At 36.8% G+C, this 25,490-nt stretch overlaps 1 protein-coding gene across 1 annotated transcript in view; it reads right to left on the minus strand.

Annotated features, from left to right (window-relative positions):
- The window catches only part of OCA2 (OCA2 melanosomal transmembrane protein), a 473,528-nt gene that overhangs the window by 28,903 nt on the left and 419,135 nt on the right, over positions 1-25,490 (minus strand). The gene's annotated exons all lie outside the window — the stretch shown is intronic.

The following is a 25,490-nucleotide window of genomic DNA, read 5'->3' on the forward strand; positions in this document are numbered from 1 at the left end:
TCTGTGACATGTGCAGCATGGGAAATATCCAAAATATCTTGTTCTTCCAAAAGCATCCATTCCACATGCAATAATATTCCCAAGGTGTGGAGTGCATGCCAAGCCAACTCCCCCACCTCCAATCGCTCCCTCCTCCACAATTACCTAGTCTAGGGGCTTATTTTATCTAATATTGTGAGAAAAGCCATTGGTATTTTGATAGATCTACTAAATCTATAGATCTCTTTGGGTAGGACGGACATTTTTAACAATATTAGTTCTTCTAATCCATGACCACAGTATATCTTTCCATTTATTTGTGTCATGTTCAATTTCTTTCATCAATGTCTTATACTTTTCAAAGTACAGGTCTCTTACCTACTTGGTTAATTTTATTCCAAGATATTTTATTTTTTGATGCAATTATTAATGGAGTTGGTCTCAATTTCTCTTTCTGACAGTTCATTATTAGTATATAGAAATACAACAGATTTCTGTGTATTGCTTTTGTATCCTACAAATTTATTGATTTATTTTCTAGTTCTAAAACTTCTTTGGTAGAAACTGTAGGATTTTTTACACATAACATCATGTTATCTTCAAATAGTAACAGTTTTACTTCTTCCTTGCCAATTTGTATGCCTTTATTTTCCTTGCCTAGTTACTGTGGCAAGAACTTCCAGTGTGATGTTGAATAAAGATGCTGAAGAGTGGGCATCCTTATCTTGTTTGTGATCTTAGATGAAAAGTTTTAAGCCCTTCTCCATTCAACATTCAACATGTTAGCTGTCAGTTTGTCATATATGGCCTTTATTATGTTGAGATACATTCCCTATACAACCACTTGGTTGATAGTTTTTATTATAAAATTATATATTTATTATATATTTATTTATTTATACATTTATTTATTATAAATGTATGTTGAATTTGGTCACATGCTTTTTCTGCATCTATTGAGATGATTATATGATTTTTATCCTTCATTTTGTCATGTTGATTTGTGGATACTGAACCATCTTTGCATCCTTAGAATAAATTCCACTTGACCATTGTGAATGATTCTTTTAATCTGACATTTTCTTAAGGATTTCATCAGGGATATTGGTCAGTAATTTTCTTTTTTGGTAGCGTCTTTGTCTGGTTTAGGTATCAGGGTAATTTTTATCTCATAGAATGAGTCTAGAAGAATTCCTTCCCTTCCAATTTTTTGAAATCTTTGGAAAAGGATGTATGAACTCTTTAAATGTTTGGTATAATTTGCCTGTGAAGCCAACTGATCCTAGACTTTTGTTGAGAGTTTTATTATTGATTCAATTTCATTACAAGTAATCTTTTCAGATTTTCTATTTCTTTATGATACAAAGAAATCACAGGAAGGCTATATGTTTCTAGGAATCTGTCTATGTCTTCTAGGTTGTCCAATTTGTTGATGTATTCTATTTCATAGTAGTCTCTTATAATCTCTTGTATTTAGGTGGTAGAAATTGTAACTTCTCTTTTATTTCTGAATTTACCACTTTGATCTCTCTTTTCTTGATGAGTCCAGCTAAAGGTTTATCATTTTTGTTTATCTTTTCAAAGAACCAGCTCTTAGTTTCATTGATCTTTTCTACTGGTTTTTAATTCTCTATTTCATTTATTTCTGCTCTGATCTTTATTATTTCCTGTCTTCTAATTTGGGGCTTTATTTGTTCTTTTTCTAGCTCCTATAGGTGGAAAGTTAGATTATTTATTTGGTGTTTTTCGTATGTCTTGAGGTAGATTTATATCATTATAAATTTCCCTCATAGAACTGCTTTTACTGCATCCCTAAGACTTTGGAATACTGTGTTTTCATTTTCATTTGTCTCTAGGTATTATTTGAGTTCCACTTTTATTTCTTCATTGACCCATTGGTTCTTTAGTAGCATGTCGCTATAGTCTACCAGTGTTTGTGTTTTTTCCACTTTTCTTATTATAATTGATTTCTAGTTTCATAGAAAAGTTGCTTAATAATATTATTTTATTTTTTTTAAGTTTATCGATACTTGTGTTGTGGCCTAACACTTGATACATCCTGGAAAATGTTCCATGTGCACTTGCAAAGAACTTGTATTCTGCTATTTTTTGGATGGAATGTTCTCTATATATGTATTAACTCCATGGGACCCATCCAATATGTCATTCAAAGCAACTGATTTCTTATTAGCTTTCTGTTTTGATGATTTATCCATTTATGTAAATGGAGTACTAAAGGCCCCTATTAGTATTATATCCCTATCAAATTCTCCTTTTGTGTCATTAATATTTGCTTTATATTTTAAGTTTGATCCTATTTTGGGTGCATAATTATTTACAAGTGTTCTATCTTCTAGTTGGATTGAACCACTTATCATTATGTAATGCCCTTCTTTGTCTCCTGTTGCAGCCTTTGTTTTAAAGTCTATTTTGTCTGATATAAGTATTGCTACCTCAGCTTTCTTTTCATTTATACTTGCATGGAATATCTGTTTCTATCCCCTCACTTTCAGACTGTGTTTGTCTTATTTCTGAAGTGAGTCTTTTGTAGGTGGCATATATATGGGTCTTTTTTTAAAAAAAAATCCATTCAGAAATCCTATGTATTTTGATTGGAGAATTTAGTCCACTTACATTTAAAATAATTATTGATAGTTATGCACTTTTTGCCATTTTGTTAATTGTTTTCTGGTGGCTTTTGTCGCTCTCTTCTATGCTCCATTCTTCTTTCTCTCTCTCTTCCCTATGATATGATGACTTTCTTTAGTGTTAAGTTTGTATTCTTTTCTGTTTATTTTTTGGGTATCTATTATAGGTGTTTGCTTTGTGGTTATCATGAGCTTCGTATATAATAACTTATGTATTTGGCAGTATATTTTTAGTTGGTGATTACTTAAGTTCAAATGAATTCTAAAAGTACCATAGTTTTACTTCCCCCCACATTTTGTTTTTATGTCATATTTTACATTTTTTTAAATTTGTGTATTCCTTAATCAACTATCATAGATGTAGTTGATTTTACTACTTTTGTCTTTTAACAAAATACTAGTTTTATAAGTGTTTTTAAAAGTGTATTTGTTTATTTTGAGAGAGAGAGAGAGAAAGTGGGGGAGAAGGAGGGAGAGGGAGAGAGAGAATCCCAAGCAGGTTCCACACTGTCAGTGCAGAGCCTGACATGAGGCTTGAACTCATGAACCATGAGATCATGACCCGAACTAAAACCAAGAGTCAGATATTTAGCCAACTGAGCCATCCAGATGCCCCTAGTTGTATAAGTGTTTAATTCACTACCTCTAGTATATGTTTGCCTTTACCAGTACAGCACAAAATCATACATTTTCTTATTTCTATTTATGCCCTTTCTTTTTCTGCTTAAAGAAATCCCCTCAATATTTCTTGTAAATCTAGGTTAGTGGTGGTGAACTCCTTTCATTTTTGATTATCTGGGAAACTCTTTATCTCCCCTACAACTCTGAATGGGTAGAGTATTCCTGCTTGTAAGTTTTTTTTTTTCCTTTCAGCACTTAGAAAATATCATGTCATTCCCTTTTCACCTGTAAAGCTTTTACTGAAAAATTAGCTCACCGTCTTAAGGTGCTTCCTTTATATGTAACTAATTGTTTTTCTCTTGCTGCTTTTAACATTCTTTCTATATGTTTAATTTTTGCAATTTTAATTATAATGTGTTTGGATTTCTTTGGGTACATCTTGTTTGTGACTCTGTGCTTCCTTGATATGGCTGACTCTTTCCTTCCCCAGGTTAGGTAAGTTTTCAGCTATTATTTCTTCAAATAAGTTTTTCTGTCCCTTTCACTCTCTCTTCTCTATCTGGGATCCCTAAAATATGAATGATAGTCCATGACTGTTGCAGTTATACTAGTGGGCAGAGCTGGTCCCTGGCACAGTTGGTTGTAAGGCTCAGCAGCACCTGTAGTGGGCATGTTGGTGGGTGGATTTATCTTCCTGTAAGCTATGAGGCCCTACTGAGGTACAGTGTTGTGTGGGGCTCCCACGGGTTCTGTCTCTTGACATGAGCAGTCCAGAGGCATGACTCCAATATGTATCCCTCTAGTGCTGAGATCAGCATAGCAGAACACATTAGGAAAAAGTGTCTGCTGTCAGTGTCATAGTCCCTGGGGTGAGGCCAAGCTGCTTCCTGCCTCTCTGGCAGGTGCTCTAATAAGTAGGTCCCCTTCACCTATGGTCTATGCACATTTCCATCTGGTGTCTTTATGCTGGTTTCTGGGTCAAGTGTGTTTGCATGTGAGTCCTTTAAGGCTGGGTTTTCCTTTCCCCACAGCTCTGTAGTTTTTCTGGATGTACTCTCCGTTGGTTTTCAAAGACAGGTATTTTGGGGACTCATCTCTCCTATGCAGGATCTAAGGGATGGGGTGCCTGATGTGTAGCTCATATCTTGCTCCTTGGGAAAGAAATTCATACTTTTGAGATCTTTCCTGACCATGGAGTGCTCCTTAGTAAGACCAGATTTCTGCCTCTTCTACATGCTTCAGTGCTGTCCCTTGTTGTTTCTAGGTGCCCTTCAGAGGGAATTCTTCCAAATGTAGTTGGAGGTTTGTTGTGTCTATGGGAGAAAGTAAGTTCAGGATCTTTCTATGCCACTTCTATATGTTTGTTTTTCCTTTGCATTTATTAATAAGGAACTGAGCTTTATCATTAATAAGGTCAAGGTATTCTTAATGGTATCAATTTCTGTATCCAGGAATCGATATGGATTGACCTTATGCTAACATGGAAGCTGACCTGCACTTGCTCTTTGGTTCACCACAGGCAGGGTTAATTCCCTCCACATATGCAATATGTAAGCTTGAAAGTGGCCTGAAAGTCTCACAGTCAGGACCTTTTCTCTTCTTCACCTTCCACAGTTCCTTTGTTGAAGCTCTCCTTTTATTACATTCTATCCTTTCTTATAATTTCAGGGGCTCTGCTGTCCTAGTTGCCCCAGTTCTTGGATGACTTCTCTATGTCATTGATTTCTCCATTAAAATATATGTCATCATCTATTAAAATACTTAACTATATATAATATATTAATAATAAATTTAAATTTATTAAAATAGATTTTTTCAATAGTTATCTTTAAACTTTCTTTTTTTTCTGTTCTTCATCCCTTAGAAACCTATATTGTTTCTCATACAGTTTTAATCTACCTCCCGAAGGTGGATTCCATTATGGCCCACAGTGATAGGCTCCATCCACACACTGTCTGGCATCACCTCTGGATGGTCCTTTGAAGTCAGTATGTCTATATTAATTTGCTAGGGCTTCCAAAACATAGTACCAAACTGGATAGCATAAACACCAGAAAATTATTCTCTCACAGTTCTAGATGCTGGAAGTCAAGGTGTTAACAAAATTGGTTTCTTCTCCCTCCTTGCCTTCTTCTCCCTGTGTCCTCACATAGTTATCTCTGTGTATGTTCTGTATTCTAATCTCCTCTTTTTAGAAGTATGCAATTCATAGTAGATTATGGTCCATTTTAATGACCTCATGTTAACTTCATTGCCACTTTAAAAGTCTTATATCCAAATATAGTCACATTCTAAGGTGAAAGCTTCAATATATGAGCCAGTGGCCAGTGGCAGAAAATAACAATGGGTGTTATGTCAGTCTGTAACAATGTCTAGCACCAAAGCCCTCAGGCCTATCTTGAACCAAGGATATCTCCTTGTTTTTCTGCTTGGGCATGACTCTTGTTCCAGTATTTAATTTTAACTTTTGAAGTTATATTTTCTCCCTAGCTTTTGTAATCTATTATGAAATCTTAATTTTTAAAAAATTGTTTACTGTTTATCTATATTTTGAGACAGAGAGAGACAGAACATGAGTGGGGGAGAGTCAGAGAGAGAGGGAGACACAGAATCTGAAGCAGATTCCAGGATCTGAGCTGCCAGCACAGAGCCCAAGACAAGGCTTGAACTCATCCACCATGAGATCATGACCTGAGCTGAAGTTGGGTGCTTAACCAACTGAGCCACCCAGGTGCCCCTGAAATCCTAAATTTCTATTTCTATAAATATTTTATATCATTTTCCATTAAAAAACTTTATCTTCTATAACTATGGTTTTGGCCCATATTTCTGCTTATTTAGGCAATCACATTGAAGTTTTAATGGTGTTTTCATCATCTGCCTTTTTCTTGTAGCCCAATCTACACATTGCTCTTCCCTTCCCTCCCTTCTATCTTCTCACTCTCCTTTCTTCTCCCTCCATTACACCCTCCCTGTGATAGTTATTGAGACTTTTCCGCACTGTGCTAAATGACAATATTAATAAATTTTCCTCTTCTTCCTAACCCTCAAAGGCAACATAGGACTTATTGAATTAAGGAAACTATATAGCCTATGTCTTCTCCAATTATACATTCCAAAATAATCATCACTGTGCCTTTATATGACTAGTCCTTACCATCTTGTGTGGGCTACTCTCTCCCCAGAGCAGGGTGTGCCCAGGAGCAGGCTGATGGACATTTGTCACCTGAGAGACATGTGCAGATTACATGAGAGCAACTGAGATTCTCACTCCTATAGTTCCTTGGGGAAGGAGATATTCCCCCAAGTTGACCTCCAAAGATGTCTTATCAAACCTGCACTGAGAGTAAGCTCTGCACTACCTCTATCTGCTGAAGGCAGAGTCCCCAGCACACAGCTCCAAGCTGAGGGCTACACTGGCACCCACTTGCTCTGAGACAATTGTTGCAAGCAAACTCAGGGATGCAGGCCACCTCAACTGTTTTAAAACCTGTTTATTTAATCCACTATCACGCTGCATAGCTCAGGAAGCATACTAGACTTTTCTAGACAAAACAAATGCCCCAGTCTCTGAGTTCCTCCAAATCTTGGAGGACACAGGTGAAGTTTTCTCAACAGATATCTCAATGGGGTCTATACTAGTAGCAGCAGGGAGCAGGTCCATATGCATGTGTGTCAGGGAGGAGGGTGTGCAAACCCCAGGAGAGTCCTTGTCCCTACCATGCCAGCCTTTCACCTCTCTTACAAGGGAGCCTCATTCATGGACTACCTATCATGGGTGTGTGCCCAGCCTTTCTTCCACATGCCTGACTGGCCAAGGTTGTTGCTGGCGTTGTCCTTGACATGGTAAGTCCTATGCAGATAACTATAGTACCCCCTTCAAAAAGTGGGGTCCTTGTTCCTGACTTAGCTAAGTTCTAGGATCAAGGGAGAATTTAGAGAAGTAAGAATAGTCCTACTTAACACCCTGAAAACACTTCATATATGATAAATGCACAGAAGAGCTGGAGCACCAGAATCAAAGTGTTAGCAGGGGTTATTCTTAAGCATGGAAAGAGGTAACCAGCACTAACTGGAAAACACACAGTGATCTTTGTTTCCCTTTCTCAGAGATGAAGAATCCAGAATAAGGAATGCAGAGAAGCTCTTTTTAACAAACCTATGATAAAACACATTCCATATGATTTTGAGGCTTATAAAAATTGACTTTTCAAACTTACTGAAATGGAGGTAAATTAACCTGATAAAAGTGTTCAAAATAATGAATCATAAAGATGCTGACTGAGCTTGAGAGAAGAATGGATGAACAAGATGAGAATTTCAATAAAGAGATAGAAAATATAAGAAAGTATTAAATAGAAGTAAAGCTGAAGAATAAACCAACTGCACTGAACAATAATGTAGAAGGTCTAACAGCAGACTAGATGGAGCAGAAGAAAGGATCAGTAAACCTTAAAACAGGGCAGTGGAACTCACCCAATCAGAATGGTAAGGAAAAAAGAATGAAAAAAAATCAAGATAGCTTAAGAAACTTATGAGAAAACATCATACAGACCACCATTAACATTATAAGGCACCCAGAAAGAGGAGAGAAGGCATAAAACTTATTTGAAGAAATAATGGCTGAAACTTCCTTGCATGGGGAAGGAAACATACATGAAGATCCAGAAAGCCCAGAAAGTACCAGATAAGATGAACCCAAAGAGAACCACACCAAGAAACATTATAAAGTGTCAAAAGTTAAAGACAAGGACACAATATTAAAAGCATCAAAGGAAAAACAACTTGTTCCATACAATAAAACCACCATAAGACTATAAGCATATTTTTCAGCAGAAACTTTGCAGACCAGAAGGCAGTGTCACAAAAGCACTAAAAGAAAGAAACTTCCAATGAAGAATACTCAACCCAGCAAAGCTGCCTTTCATAATTGAAGGAGATAACATTTCCCAGGTAAACACAAGCTAAAGGAGTTCATCACTAGGCCAGCCATAAGGAAATGGGACTTCTTTATGCTGTAATGAAAGCTATAATGAAATGCTATTAATCTGTATCAGGAAAACATATAAAAGTACAAATCTCACTGGTAAAAGGTAAGTATATAGTAAAATTCAGAATAATATAAGGTAAAGGTGGTGGGGTAATCACTTATATAGCTAGTATGAAGGTTAAAAGACAAAGTAGTAAAAATAATTGTAGCTACAATAATCTCTTAATGGGTGTACACTTTAAAAAGATGTAAATTGTGGCATCCAAAACATAAAGCATGGCTGGGTGGACTAAAAGTGTAGAGCTTTAGAATGCATTTGAACTTAAGTTGTTATCAACTTAAAATAGACTGTTGCAAATATAGGTTGTATTGTGTAAGCTTCATGGTGGCTACAAAGCAAAAAAAAAAAAAAAAGCTATAGCAGATATACAAAAGATAAAGAGAAAGGAACCTAAACATATCACTAAGGAAAATAATCAAAGCACAAAATAAAACAGCAATAGAAAAAGAAAAGAAGAAAGGAATTACAAAACAATCAGAAATCAAGTAGAAATTGGCAATAAGTATATCCCTATCAATAATAATATTGATATATTATGAAATAATGTTAAAATAATAATTATTTTAAATGTAAATAAACTAGCAGTGCCTGGGTGACACAGTTGGTTAAGCATCTGATTCTTGATTTCAGCTCAGGTCATGATCTTGTAGTTCATGAGTTCAAGCCCCACGTCAGGCTCTGCACTAATAGTGCAGAACCTGCTTGAAATTTTCTGTCTCCCTCTTTCTCTCTCTCTGCCCCTCCCCTCCTCACTCTCTCTCTCTCTCTCTCTCTCAAAATAAATAAATAAACATTAAAATATGTAAATGAACTAAATGCTCCAATCAAAAGACAGAGTAGCTGAGTGGACCAAAAAAATAATACCTATATATATTCTGCCTATAAGAGACTCACCTCAGATGTAAGAACACACATAAAATGAAAGTGGAGAGATGGAAAAAGATGTTTGGTGCAAATGAAAACCACAAGAAAGCTGGGGTAGCTATGCTCATATCATAACAAAGTAGACTTTAAGACAAAGAATATAATAAGATACAAAGAAGGGAATTATATAATGATAAAGGTATCAATCTAACAAGAAGATGTGGTATATATATACAATGGAGTATTACTCAACAATCAAAAAAAGAATGAAATCTTGACATTTGCAACTATGTGGATGGAACTAGAGAGTATTATGCTAAGCGAAATTAGTCAGTCAGAGGACCCAACATAGAAGCACCTAAGCATACAAAGCAAATATTAAATGACTTAAAGGGAGGAATAGACCATAATAAAATAACAGTAGGGGACTTGAATGTCCCACTTTCATCAATGGATATATCACCGAGAGAGAAAATTAACAAGGAAACACTGGCCTTAAAGGACATATTACACCTTAAGATTGACTTAAGAGATATACAGAATATTCCATTCAAATGCAACAGAATATACATTCTTCTAAAGCACACATGGAACATTCTGTGGGATAGATCACATATTATTCCACAAAACAAATCTTAATGACTTTAAGAAGACTGAAACCACATCAAGCATCTCTTCTGACTACAATGATGTGAAACTAGAAATCAATTACAAAAATAAAGCTAGAAAAATCACAAATACGTGGAGATTAAACAACATCCTATGAAACAACCAATGGGTCAAAGAAGAAATCAAAAGAGAAATTTAAAAAACGTTTAAGACCAATGAAAATGTAAATAGAGTATACCAAAACTTATGGGATACAACAAAAGCAATTCTAAGAGGGAGTTTCATAGTAATAATTGCCATACATTAAGAAAAATAAAGATTTCAAATAAACAACCTAACTTTACACCTCAAGATACTAGAAAAAGAAGGGGCATCTGGCTAACTCATTCCATAGAGCATACAACTTCTGATCTCAGGGTTGTGAGTTCAAGCTCCACACTGTGAGTTCAAGCTCCACACTGGGAGCAAGTCAAGCTTACAGAAGAAGAAGGAGAAGGACAAGAGGGAATAGAAGGAGAAGAAAGAGGAGGAGAAAGATGGAGAGGGAGGAGGAGAATAAGAAGGAGAGGGAGGAGGAGGAGAAGAAGGAGAGAAAGAAGGAGAGGGAGGAGGAGGAAGAGGAGAAGAAGGAGAAGGATGAGAAGAATGAGGAGGAGAAGGAAGAGAGGGAGGGGGAGGAGGAGGATAGGGAAGAGGAGAAGGAGAAGAAGGAGAGGGAAGAGGAAGAGGAGAAAGAGGGGAAGAGGACAGGAGGGGAGGAGGAGAAGAAGGAGGAGGAGAAGGAGGATGGGAAGGATAGGGAGAAGGAGGAGAAGAAGGAGGGGGAGAAGGAGGAGGAAGAAAGGGAAGAGGAGAAGAAGAAGGAGAGCAGGGAGGGAGGGGAAGAGGGGGAGGAGAAGGAGGAGAAGAAGGAGGGGGAGGAGGAATAGGAGAAGGAGAAGGAGAAATTAAACTCAGAGTAAGCAGGAGGAAGGAAATAACAAAGATCATAACAGCATTAATGAACTAGAGACCAGAAAAAAAAAATAGAAAAAAAAAAACAATGAAACTAAAAGCTGGGTTTTTTTAAAGATAAAAGAAATCGACAAAGCTTTAGGTAGACTCACTGATAAAAAAGAGAGAAGACTCAAATAAATAAAACCAGAAATGAAAGAGGATACATAATAACTGATAATACAGAAATACAGAGGCTCATCAGAGACTAGGAAGAACAATTATATGTCAACAAACTAGACAACTTAGAAGAAATGGATAAATTCTCAGAAACATATAACCTAGGAAGACTCAATCATGAAGAAATATAAAATCAGAACAGACCAGTAATGAGTAAGAAGATTGAAACAGTAATCAAAAGCTCCCAAAAAAACAAAAGCCTAAGATCAGATGGCTTCACTGGAGAGTGCTACTATTTAAAGAAGAGTTACTACCAATCCTTCTCAAACTCGAGAAAGAAGAAAGAAAGAAAGAAAGAAAGAAAGAAAGAAAGAAAGAAAAGAAAAGAAAAAAAAAAGAAACACTTCTAACTCATTTTACAAGGCTAGCATTACCCTGATACCAAAGCCAGACAAGGACACCAAAGAAAAGAAAATTACAGGCTAAAATTTCTGATGAATATAGATGTAAAGTTCTTCAACAAAATATCAGCAAACTGAATTTAAAAATACATTAAAAGGATCATACACCATGATCAAGTGGGATTTAGTTCACAGATGCAAGAATGGCTCAACATCCATTAGCACATTAGTGCTATATCATATTAACAAGGATAAAAATCATATGATCATCTCAATAGATGGGGGAAAAGCATTTGATCAAATTTGACATACATTTATAATAAAAAAATTCTCAAGCAAGTGGGTATAGAGGGAACATACTTCAACATAATGAATGCCACATATGACAAACCCACAGATACCATACTCAGTGGTGAAAAACTGAAAACTTTTTCTCTAAGATCGGAAACAAGACAAAGATGTCCTTTCTCTCTTCTTTTATTCAATATGGTTCTGAAAGTCCTAGCCAGAGCCATTAAGCAAGTAGAAATAAAAGGCACCCAAATTGGGAAGGAAGAAGTAAAACTGTCACTATTTGTAGATTACATAATATTATATACATAAAACTCCAAAGATTCCACCAAAAATACAAGCAATCTGTTAGAATAAATTAATTCAGTAAATTTGCAGGATACAAAGTCAATAGATAAAAACCGATTGCATTTCTATTCACTAAAACAAACAGAAAGAGAAATAAAAATGTCTAGAAAAATGACTAGAAGAAAATGACTCAATACATGCCTCATTCACATTTGCATCAAAGAAATAAATACCTAGGAGTAAATTTAACCAAGGAAAGGAATGACTTGTACACTGAAAACTATAAGACATTGATGAAAGAAACTGAAAAAGACACAAATAAAAGGGAAGATAGTCTGTGCTCATGGATTAGAAGAATTAGTATTATTAAAATACCATACTACGAAAGCAATCTACAGATTCAATGCAATCCCTATCAAAATTTCAATGGCATATTTCACAGAAATAGAACTAACAATCCTCAGATTTGTATGCAACCACAAAAGACCCCAAATATTCAAAAGCAATTTTGATAAAGAAGAATAAAACTGCATTGATCACACTTCCTGATCAAATTATATTACAAAGTGATAGTAATCAAAACAGTATTGGCATAAAAACAGACACAGAGAGCAGTGAAACAGAATAGAGAGCGCAGAAATAAACCCATGTATATATGGCCAATTAGTTTACAACCAAGGAACCAAGAATATACAATGGGGAAAGGAAAGTCTCTTCAAAAAACGGTATTGGAAAACTGGACAGCCAAATGCAAAAGAACAAACCTGGATTACATTCTTACACCACGCACAAAAAATAACTATAAATGAATTAAAGACTTGAACATATGAACCACAAAACTTCTAGAAGAAAACAGACAATAATCTCCTTGGCAGTGGCCTTGGGTGTCTTTGTGAATTTGACAACAAAAGCAAAAATGAACGAGTGAGACTATATCAACCTAAGAAGCTTCTGCACAGCAAATGAAACATGAACAAAATGAAAAGGCAACCTACCAAATGTGAGAAAATATTTGCAAATAATATATATGATGAGATTAATATCAAAAATACATTAAAAACTTACACAACTCAAAGCAAATAAATCCATTTTAAAAGGCAGAGGATCTGAACAGATACTTTCTCAAAGAAGACATACAGATGGCCAACAGATACAGGAAAAGGTTGTGGGTGTTAACATCATTAATTATTGGGGAAATACAAATCAAAACCACAATAAGATATCACCTCATACCTATCAGAATGGCTATTATCAAAAAGACAAGAGATAACTAGTGTTGGAGAGGATGTGGAGAAAAGGGAACTCTTATACACTGTTGATGGGAATGTAAGTTGGTGCAGCCACTATGGAAAAGAGTATGGAGGTGCCTAAAAAAATTATAAATAGAACTACTATACAATTCAACAATTTCACTTTTGGGTGTTTATCCAAAGTAAATGAAGACATTTACTTGAGATTTATGTACCTCTATGTTCATTGCAGCTTTATTTCAATAGCCAAGATACAAAAAAACCAAGTGTCCATCCATGGATGAATGGATAAAGAAAGTGTGTGTGTGTGTGTGTGTGTGTGTGTGTGTGCCTTCACAACAGAATACTACTTAGCCATTAAAAAATAAAAATAATATCTTACCATTTGTGACAACATGAGTAGAACTTGAGAGCATTATGCTAAGTGAAATGTCAGACAAAAAGGTAAAAATGATCTTTGATATGATCAAACTATGGTCTCACTTACATGTGGAATCTTAAAAAAAAAAAAATCACAGATACAGAGAACAGATTGCTGTTTGCAAGAGCCAGGAGTGGGGGTGGGTAAAATGAGTGGAACAGGTCAAAAGATACAAACTTCCAGTTATAAAACAAATGAGTCATGAGATATAATGTAAAGTATGGTGGCTATAATTAAAATACTATGTTGTGTGTTTGAATGCTGTTAATATAATAATCTTAAAAGTTCTTATCACAAGAATTTGTAACCATGTGTGGTAACAGATGTTAAGTAGACTTATTGTGGTGACCATTTCACCACATATACAAGTCTCATATCATTATGTTGTAAAACTGAAACTAATATAATATGTCAATTATATCTCAATAAAACAAATGTTTTTTAAGTGGACTTTCAAAGTAGAATATCAGATAAGGAAAAACTTTAAGCATAATTAATCTTTATTAAGTTGACCCCATTTTAGGAATTCAGATTTCAGTTTTAAAAAAATTCAAGCACACCAAGATTATAGAGGCATTGGAGATACATACTGTCATCAGTTAATGTCAGTTTTTAACATCAACCTTTTGCTGAAACTGAAACCCCTAAAGTCAATTAGGCATTTTAAAATCCAAATGGCTTTTCTTTATAGCTTTACAACACTGTGTTCAGTAGAGATCTTGCCAGGTAGTACAAATTTTTCTGCATTCTAAACTAACACATATGCACCAGAAGAACGCAACCATAAAAAGAATTGGGGGAAAAAAGGAGGAAAGACCCATGTGAGAGGCTTTGTTTTTCAAGAGGCATCCTGTGAGGATTTGGGCTGATTTCATATTAAATCAGTCACCATGTGCACCTTTCTTACAGCACTCTGCACAAAAGGAGAGCCCTAGCATATCTATTTTCAGAATTACAATGTTCTGCTTATATCTTTTTAAAATTGTATATCATGTAGAAAAAAAGATCTCACATCAGAAGTCATGGTGTGACACAAAAGGAAAAAACCTGCTGGAAATTTCCCAGGGTTCTCACCAAGACACTCTCACACAGCAAGCAGCAAGTAAACACTGGGGAAGATGAAAGCTAGAGCAAGTCCAGAGGGAGAGCCTGTCCCCACCTGGGAAAGGCTGGTCACAGAAACTGAACTCAGAGTGCAGCAAAAAGGGATTCAAGAGTTTCTATGTTAATAGAAAGCTCTAAATTCAGCTCCTCGCAGGAAGAAAAAGGAAAGAAAACATGCAAAAATTTCACTTAAGTATTATATCCCAAGCAATGTTTTATGAGCTTTTTATGCTTCTTTAATTTTTATGAAAACCTGGATATTGTTGGATAGTATCATGCTTACTTGATAGACAAAAAAGAAAAAGACTGAGGCTCAAATAGATTACAGAGATAGAAAGAAAGCAGAGACAGAAATCAACCAGAACTAGGGTGCCTAGGTGGCTCAGTCGGTTAAGCATCCAACTTTGGCTCAGGTCATGTTCTCACTGTCCATAAGTTTGAACCCTGTGTCAGGCTCTGTGACAAAAGCTCAGGGCCTGGAGCCTGCTTTGGATTCTGTGTTTCCCTATCTTTCTGCCCCTTCCCCACTTGCACTCTGTCTCTCTCTCTCAAAAATAAAATAAAAACATAAAAACAATTTTTTTAATTAAAAAAATAAATCAACTAGAACTGTTATACCCTAAAGCTTTGGAAGTTTCCTTCAATACTTAAAGTGTCATAAGTGATTCAGAAAGCATTAAGGTAGAATTAGAGAGACCATGGCTGAAAGCAGAGTCCTTATCTTAAAAGGACTTAAAAATGTTTCTGACTGCATTCTCTACCCTAATTGCATTGAAGGAAGTCCTATATCACAATGGCCAGGCTCTCCATTCCCTGAAAAACAGGAGAAGGTGAACTGTGGCCTCTGCAATCCTTTCTTCCATCCCCCTCCCCACTTCCTGGTGCCCAAGCACAAACCAGTCTGTTCTGGATGGTGAGCTTCCCCCAGAGGCTGCCACTGTTATGCCCCTTGTCTCCAAGCCACAGTTAGCTACCTAAGCATCCTGTTCTGGATAGTGGGCTCTGGTTTCCTGAAAGGGAACTCTGTTACACATCAGAATATCACATGCTACCTATGCAGCCTGTAAAAGGTCCCTGTGCAGCAGCTCCAAGACCCTCAGAGAGAGGTACCATGCCTGACTACCCTGCTTCCAACATGGGTTCATTGGCATGTCTCCAAATGTTATTCAAAATCAAATTCCAGGGTCAAATACATTAGAGAAATTCTGGATAAAAAATAACATAGGTTACTGAAGTAATTAACTACAGGGTTCCTTGGAATCTGATATTCCAATGTGCACTGTCATTCTCCAAGGGTTTAATGTATTACGCAGTGTTTCCAAAATGATTTTACCTGGAAACCCTCTTTCTTGAGTTACTTCAAATGAGCAGTGTTCTGTGGGATATCCTTTAAAGAGAAATGGGGAGAAACAAAGTTGTAGTACTAAGAATTAGGTAACTATCAAGAACAAAAATCTATTTTAGCTACTTCAGGTACAAAACAATGAAAGACTAAGATGCCATGGTTCATATATATGTCTTCATACAAAAGTATGAGGAAAAGTACTTAGGCTCTAGTCTAATTTAGAATTATTCTGGGGGGAGGGGCAACATGGCAGAGAAGTAGGGAGATCCATACTTCCTGTGTCTCTCAAAGAAGTGCTGAAGCCAAAGAACTTTGAACTCCAAGATTCTGGGAGGAAAAGAGACTGAATCTAACAGGAAGAAAATGGGACAAATTGAGAGATAATAGGTGGGTGATTGCGAACTGGGGGAAATAAAATGGGCCACATAGGCACATAGAGGAGGGACCCCCTTCTGCAGAGAGACAAAGGGAAGAGAAAGAGCTGCTGGGGAAGTCTAGGACTGTATCTGGACAAGAGAAAAACCTCAGACTGGGACTGAGAGGGATCCCATCTCTAACTGTAGGGCTTCCTTTGGACTGGGGCTGGCTCCCTATTTGAGCATCTGGGGAGGAGGGAAGCCAGCCTTGGGTTCGGTGGTGGATCAGGGGCACAGTCCACCGTAGGAGAAAGCAGTCCCCTCCCTGGAGTGCTGTGGGAAAGGACAAAGCCTGCCTGCGACCCTGACCGCCACCCCGAGGCTCCGCGGTGAGGTCAGAGGCACAGTCTGCAGCAGGAAAAGGCAGTCCTCCCTGAAGTACTGTGACACAGACAAACCCAGCCAGGACCATATATCCAGTCACACAGAGAGGTGCTTCCCTGGTGCCAGAGCACACAGAGTGGGACATTGAATCTTAGCCAAGTGCAGGGTCAGGGAAGTTGGTGAAGTGAGAAGGACCACCCCATCTGTACACGCGGCACAGTGAGGACAACTCAAACGGAGTCCACCAGGTTTGTGGAGAAGAGACTGGGGGGATCCCGATTTCCCCCACCCACCACTAAGGTGGGGCTTCAGGACTCTGTCCGAGGGGCCCACAGTGGAGGTGGGACCAGCCTACACCAATCCATGCCCCTCCACACCAGATAACTGTGTATCTACTGGAGCTGGACAGACCCTGTGGAACCAGATAGACAGCTCCTACAGACAAGTACCACAGCATTGGTGCTTCTTTACATTCCTTTCTCTGTCTGGGTAACTTTATATTCGTTCCTTTTTTCCCACCCCTTTCCTTGTTTTCTTTTCTCTCTCTCTCTCTCTGGATTAACCCTTTTTGTCTCTCTGCCTAGTCAATGTTTCTTTTTTCTTTTTCCTTTCATCTGTTATTTCTCTCTGTATATGTGCTTTTCCATCAGCACCACCTCCACACTGTTCTTTACTTATACCCTGTGTTTCTGGTTTTTTGCTTTTGGATTCTTTTTAGATTTGTGTTTTTGTTTATTTGTTTGTTTGTTTTATTTGCTTGTGTGTTTTTCTCTCCTGTTTGTCTATCTGTTTATTTTCCTTTCCATGTCTAATTCAAGGAACAAATCAAGTCACACCTGGTGGAGCATCCAAAACATCACTATGGAAATAAAATTAATTAATTAAATAACAGGGAAATAAAATAATTAGGGAAATAAAATAGTAGGGAAACAAAATAATTAAAGTCACAACAACAGAAAACTGGTAACAATTTCAGCAAAAACACCTCCTGAAGGGCCAGGCCCTGGACAGTGTATGACGCCACTTTAATATAACAGTGCTCACAGGTGGAGAGCACACAACAAGCTTTTAAAATTCAGAAGGGACAGAACACTTACCAAAATTATGAAACTGAAGAATTCTCCACAAAAGAAATTCCAGGAAGAAGTGACAGCTAAATAATTCATCAAAACAGATTTAAGCAATATAACTAAACAAGAATTTAGAATAATAGTCATAAAATTAATTGCTGGGCTTGAAAAAAGCATAGAGGACAGCAGAGAATCTATTGCTACAGGGATCAAGGGACTAAAACAGTCATGATGAATTAAAGAATGCTATAAATGAGGTGTAAAATAAAGTGGAGGTGGCCACAGTGCAGACTGAAGAGGAAGAGGGGAGAATAGGTGAATTAGAAGGTAAAATTACGGAAAAAGAAGAAGCTGAGAAAAAGAGATAAAAAAAATCCAGGATCAGGAAGGGAGAATTAGAGAACTAAGTGATTCAATCAAATGGAACAATAACTGTATCATAGGAATTCCAGAAGAAGAAGAGAGAGAGAAAGGGGCTGAAGGTATACTTGAACAAATCATAGCTGAGAACTTCCCTGATCTGGGGAAGGAAACAAGCATTGAAATCCAGGAGACCCAGAGAACTCCCTTTAGACGTAACTTGAATCTATCTTCTGCACAACGTATCATAGTGAAACTGGCAAAATACAAGGATAAAGAGAGAATTCTGAAAGCAGCTAGGGATAAACGGGCCTTAACATACAAAGGTAGACAAATAAGGGCAGTAGTAGACCTCTCTACAGAAACTTGGCAGGCCAGAAAGGAATGGCAGGAAATTGTCAATGTGATGAACAGGAAAAATATGCAGCCAAGAATCCTTTATCCAGAAAGCCTGTCGTTCAAAATAGAGAGATACAGGTTTTCCCAAACAAACAAAAACTGAAGGAATTCATCACCACTAAACCAGCCCTACAAGACATCCTAAGGGGGACTCTGTGAATGAAATGTTGTAAGGTCCACAAAGTACCAGAGACATCACTACAAGCATGAAACCTACAGATATCACAATGACTCTAAACCCATATCTTTCAATAATAACACTAAATGTAAGTGGACTAAATGCTCCAATCAAAAGACATAGGGTATCAGAATGGATAAAAAAAAAAAAAGACCTATCTATTTGCTGTCTATAGGAGACTCATTTTAGATCTGAGGACACCTTCAAATTGAAAGTGAGGGGATGGAGAACTATCTATCATGCTACTGGAAGTGAAGGGAAAGCTGGAGGAGCCATACTTATGTCAGACAAACTAGATTTTAAATTAAAGGTTGTAACAAGAGATGAAGAAGGGCATTATATCATAATTACAGGGTCCATCCATCAGGAAGAGCTAACAATTATAAATGTCTACGCACAGAATTTGGAAGCACCCAAATATATAAAACAATTAATCACAAACATAAGCAACCTTATTGATAAGAATGTGGTAATTGCAGGGGACTTTAATACTCCAATTACAACAATGGATAGATCATCTAGACAGAGAATCAGTAAAGAAACAATGGCCCTGAAGGATACATTGGACCAGATGGACTTGACAGATATATTTAGAACTCTACATCCCAAAGCAACAGAATATACTTTCTTCTCAAGTGTACATGGAACTTTCTCCAAGATAGATCACATACCGGGTCACAAAACAGCCCTAAATAAATATAAAAGAATTGAGATCATACCATGCATATTTTCAGATCACAATGTTATGAACCTTGAGGTCAACCACAGGAAAGGTACTGGAAAACCTCCAAAAGCATGGAGGTTAAAGCACATCCTACTAAAGAATGAATGGGTCAACCAGTAATTAGGGGAGAAATTTAAAAATATACGGAAACAAATGAAAATGAAAATACAACAATCCAAACCCTTAGAGATGCAGCAAAGGCAGTCCTAAGAGGAAAATACATTGCAATTCAGGGCTATCTCAAGAAACAAGAAAAATTCCAAATATAAAATCTAACAGGACACCTGAACGAACTAGAAGCTTAACAAAAAAGACTCCCCAAAGCCAGCAGAAGAGAAATAATAAAGATCAGAGCAGAAATAAACAATATAGAATCAAAAAAGTAGAACATATCAATAAAACCAAGAGTAGGTTTTTTGAAAAGATAAACAAAATTAACAAACCTGTAGCCAGGCTTCTCAAAAAGAAAAGTAGCAGGACCCAAATAGATAAAATCATGAATGAAAATGGGTTTATTACAACCGATCCCTTTAGAAATACAAGCAATTATCAGGGAATACTATGAAAAATTATATGCCAGCAAACTGGAAAACCTGGAAGAAATGGACAAATTCCTAAACACCCACACACTACTGAAACTCAAACAGGAAGAAATAGAAACTTTGAACAGACACATAACTAGTGAAGAAATTGAATCAGTTATCAAAAATCTCCCAAGAAATAAGAGTCCTGAACCATATGGCTTCCCTGGGGAAATCTACTAGCCATTTAAAGCAGAGTTAATTCCTATCCTGTTCAAGCTATTCCAAAAAAATAGAAAGGGAAGGAAAACTACTGGACTCATTCTATGAAGCCAGCATTACCTTGATTCCCAAACCGTAGAGACCTAGCAAAAAAAAAGAGAACTACAAGCCAATGTTCCTGATGAATATGGATGCAAAAATTCTCAAGAAGATACCAGCAAATCGAATTCAATAGCATATAAAAAGAATTATTCACCATGATCAAGTGGGATTCATTTCTGGGATACAGGGCTGATTCAATATTCACATATCAATCAATGTGATACATCACATTAATAAAAAAAAGATAAGAACCATATGATCCTGTCAATCGATGCAGAAAAAGCATTTGACAAAATACAAGATTCTTTCTTAACAAAAACCCTCAGGAAAGTTGGGATATAAGGAACATACTTAAACATCATAAAAGCCATTTATGAAAAGCCCACAGATAATATCATCCTCAGTGGGGAAAAACTCAGAGCTTTCCCCCAGGAGATCAGGAACACCACAGGGATGTCCACTCTCACCACTTTTGTTTAACATAGAGTTGGAAGTCCTAGCATCATCAATAAGACAACAAAAGGAAATAAAAGGCATCAAAATTGGCAAAGATGAAGTCAAACTTTCATTTTTCACAGACTTCACAATACTCTACATGGAAAACCCAAAAGACTCCACAAAAAGTCTGCTAGACTGATACATGAATTCAGCAAAGTCGTAGGGTACAAAATTGATGTACAGAAATCGGTTGCAATAATTAAACAACATAAATAGAAATAAAGAAACTGATCCCATTCACAATTGCACCAAGAAGCATAAAATACCTAGGAATAAACCTAACCAAAGATGTAAAAGATCTGTATGCTGAAAACTATAGAAAGCTTATGAAGGAAACTGAAGAAGATACAAAGAAATGGAAAAACATTCCATGCTCATGGATTGGAAGAATAAATATTGTTAAAATGTCAATACTACCCAAAGCAACCTACACATTCAATGCAATCCCATTCAAAATTTCACCAGCATTCTTCTCAAAGCTAGAACAAGCAATCCTAAAATTTGTATGGAACCACAAAAGACCTCGAATAGCCAAAGTAATATTGAAGAAGAAGACTAAAGCGGGAGGCATCACAATTCCCAGTAGCCTCTACTACAAAGCTGTAATCATGAAGACAGTATGGTATTGACACAAAAACAGACACATAGACCAATGGAATAGAATAGAGACTCCAGAGTTGGACCCACAAAAGTATGGCCAACTAATCTTTGACAAAGCAGGAAAGAGCATCCAATTGAAAAAAATCTCTTTAGCAAATAGTGCTGGGAGAACTGAACAGCAACATGCAGAAGAATGAAACTAGACCACTTTCTTACACCATACACAAAAATAAACTCAAAATGGATAAAGGACCTGAATGTGAGACAGAAAACCATCAAAAACCTAAAGGAAACAGCAGGAAAAAACCACTTTGACCTCAGCTGCAGCAATTTCTTATGTGAAACATCTCCAAAGGCAAGGGAATTGAAATCAAAAAGAACTATTGGGACCTCATCAAGATAAAAATCTTCTGCACTGCAAAGGAAACAATAAACTAGAAGGCAACCGATGGAATGGGAGAAGATATTTGCAAATGACATCTCGGATAAAGGGCTAGTATCCAAAGTCTATAAAGAACTCATCAAACTCCACACCGGATAAAAACAAATAATCCAGTGAAGAAATGGGCAGAAGACATGAATAGACACTTCTCTAAAGAAGACATCCAGATGGCCAACAGACACATGAAAAGATGCTCAAAGTCACTCCTCATCAAGGAAACACAAATCAAAACCACACTAAGATAACACCTCACACCGGTCAGAGTGGCTAAAATGAACAACTTAAAAAACAACAGATGCTGGCGAGGATGTGGAGAAAAGGGAACACCCTTGCACTGTTGGTAGGAATGTAAACTGGTGCAGCCACTCTGGAAAATAGCGTGGAGGTTCCTCAAAAAGTTAAAAATATAACTGCCCTATGACCCAGAAATAACACTGCTAGGAATTTACCCAAGGGATACAGGAGTGGTGATGCATAGGGGCACATGTACTCCAATGTTTATAGCAGCACTTTCAACAATAGCCAAATTATGGAAATAACTTAAATGTCCATCAACTGACGAATGGATAAAGATGTGGTTTATATATACAATGGAATACTACTTGGCAATGAGAAAGAATGAAATCTGGCCATTTGCAGCAACGTGGATGGAATTGGAGGGTATTATACTAAGTGAAATAAGTCAGGCATAGAAAGACAGATACCATATGTTTTCAGTCATATGTGGATCCTGAGAAACTTAACAGAAGACCATGGGGGAGGGGAAGGGGGAAAAAATTACAGAGAGGGAGGGGGGAAAACCATAAGAGTCTCTTAAATACTGAGAACAAACCGAGGGTTGATGGTGTTGGGGGAGAGGGAAAAGAGGGTGATGAGCATTGAGGAGGGCACCTGTTGGGATAAGCACTGGGTATTGTATGGAAACCAATTTTACAATAAATTATATTTAAAAAATAATAATAAATTTAAAAATAATAATTTAGAATTATTCTGACATAGTATCAAAGTACTTTCTCTACAGCATTTTAAGGTGAGTGTCTCCTCTCATAAATTTCACTCAAAAAATACCAGATTGTGGCCATCATACACATAACCATCATTTTGTCAATGCTCTAATCTCAAATTGAACATTTACAGGATTCTAGTGTTAGCTGCCTCATAAAGCATTCCATCCTGAGCTCTGATAAAATTCTTCCCTTTCATTGAGTCAAAAATCTCACTCGTACTCATAGGTCCCATTTCTATTCCTTGTAGCAATATGTAAATATTTCTCTCAGCATCTACCAAGCCCCTTTCATATTTTCTTTTCCAGCATTTAGCATTCAACTCATTCTCAGATGAAAATATTTTAAATCCTTGACCACTCTCATTCTGTGGATGAGGGCTAGTTTTCACTGTGCCTCCTACCTCAGATATTAAAAATTAACTGTTCCCAAACTACATGTGTAGAGCATCCACCCCAGAGAGTTTTCTTTACTACTATTTTGTCACTCTAAGTTTACAATATTTTTTAAGTAGGCCCAACACCCAACGTGGGACTCAAACTCACAACCCCAAGAAAAAGAGTCAGACGCTCTACCAACTGAGCCACCCAAGCACTCCTATAATACCTTTTTTCTTTCATTTTGCCATTACTTAATACTCGCTTCCTGAGATCTTCAAAACTCAAGAGATTTAAACAGTGATCCTTAAGTCCATTCATTTATTTTGTGTAGCCTATCATCTTTGATAACTGCTTCATACTTCTTATATATCATATCAGAGATTAAGACAATTTGTAAAACCTTAAAAATAACTTATTGATATCAAAATTATAATAAATTTCTAAAATTACTAAATTAAAAAATAACTTCGGAGGTAATTTTGTCTAAAACTTCATTTTACACATGAAAAAACCTACCAAAGCCTGAGTAGTAAAGGGATTTGCTGTAGTCTATTCTTATAATATATGTCTTTGAGCATTTACCTAATGTGCCAAACACTATTCTCTGTGCTAGAGATACACTACAGGAAAAAAAAGTCTCTGCTCTATTATGACTTACATTCTATTTTGACAAAGAATTGAGAATTGAACCCATTCTTTCTCTTGCTCAGTCTTTCTGTCTCTCTCCTCTCCTTTTTAATATCAAGATAGCTCTATAAAATTTTCATATATATATAATGTCCAAGACTAATGAAAGAAAATTTATATTTTAATTAAAGCTGAATTATTTCCAACAGCTCAAAAATATAAAGTTTACTATTCCTTTTTCCTCAGCCTTCCAAGTAACCCATTTTATGGTCACATAACCCTTGCCTTCAGGGTTTGTTAAGAATTATGATCTAATTAGGTAATGCCACTTCATCTGCAAGGATGAGCCACCTTCCACAGACTGCAGGCAAAAATACCACTCCCTGGCAGATAGCTGTGTTCAGGTACACATTCCTCACAGGAAGGTGAGTTAGGGTCACAATTGGAAAGTCTTTGCCTGGCACTGATGAGGCAATTACAATGAGATGAAATAGAAGAAAAAAAGATAGTTTGATCTTCCTTATTACATACTTTGTAACAAAATATAGTTGGCTAAAGAAGAAAAAAATGTGGGAAGTATCCAATAGAACATAACTATGGGTATTTTCTAATGCAAGTTGAAAAGCAATCTATCACAAATTTAGTTATCAGCGACACACTATAACTTTTGTGTTTTGTTAGCAAAATTGAAAACCACAAAAAATATACCCATACATAAAAGCTGACATTTCTAAGAGTAATAAATTATTTTTTAAATTTACATCCAAGTTAGCATATAGTGCAATAAAGATTTCAGGAGTAGATTCCAGTGATTCATCTCATATGTATAATACCCAGTGTTCATCCCAAGTGTCTTCCTTAATGCCCCTTACCCATTTAACACATCCCCCCTCCCACAACAACTCCAGTGACCCTGTTAGTTCTCTGTATTTAATAGTCTCTTATGTTTTGTCCACCTCCTTGTTTTTATATTTTTGCTTCCCTTTATGTTCCTTCGTTTTGTATCTTAAATTCCACATATGAGTGAAATCATATATTTGTCCTTCTCTGACTAATTTTGCTTATCATAATACCCTCTAGTTCTATCCATGTAGTTGCAAATGGCAAGGTTTCATTCTTTTTGATTGCCAAGTAATACTCCATTGTGTGTGTGTGTGTGTGTGTGTGTGTGTGTGTGTGTGTATACCAGTTCTTTATTCATTCATCTGACAATGGACATTTGGGCTCTTTCCATATTTTGGTTATTGTCAGCATTGCTATAAACATGGGAGTGCATGTGTCCCTTCAAAACAGCATACCTGTATCTCTGGGATAAATGCCTAGTAGTGCAATTGCTGTGTCGTAGGGTAGCTCTATTTTTAATTTTTCACGTACATCCATACTCTTTTCCAGAGTGGCTGCACCAGTTTGCATTCCCACCACCAGTGCAAAAGAGATCCCCAGGGCGCCTGAGTGGCTCAGTCGGTTAAGCAGCCGACTTCGGCTCAGGTCATGATCTCGCAGTCCGTGAGTTCGAGCCCCGCGTCGGGCTCTGTGCTGACAACTCAGAGCCTGGAGCCTGTTTCAGGTCTGTGTCTCCCTCTCTCTGACCCTCCCCTGTTCATGCTCTGTCTCTCCCTGTCTCAAAAATAAATAAAA

Source organism: Panthera leo, chromosome B3 (assembly GCF_018350215.1).
Source record: "Panthera leo isolate Ple1 chromosome B3, P.leo_Ple1_pat1.1, whole genome shotgun sequence".
Lineage (NCBI taxonomy): Eukaryota > Metazoa > Chordata > Mammalia > Carnivora > Felidae > Panthera > Panthera leo.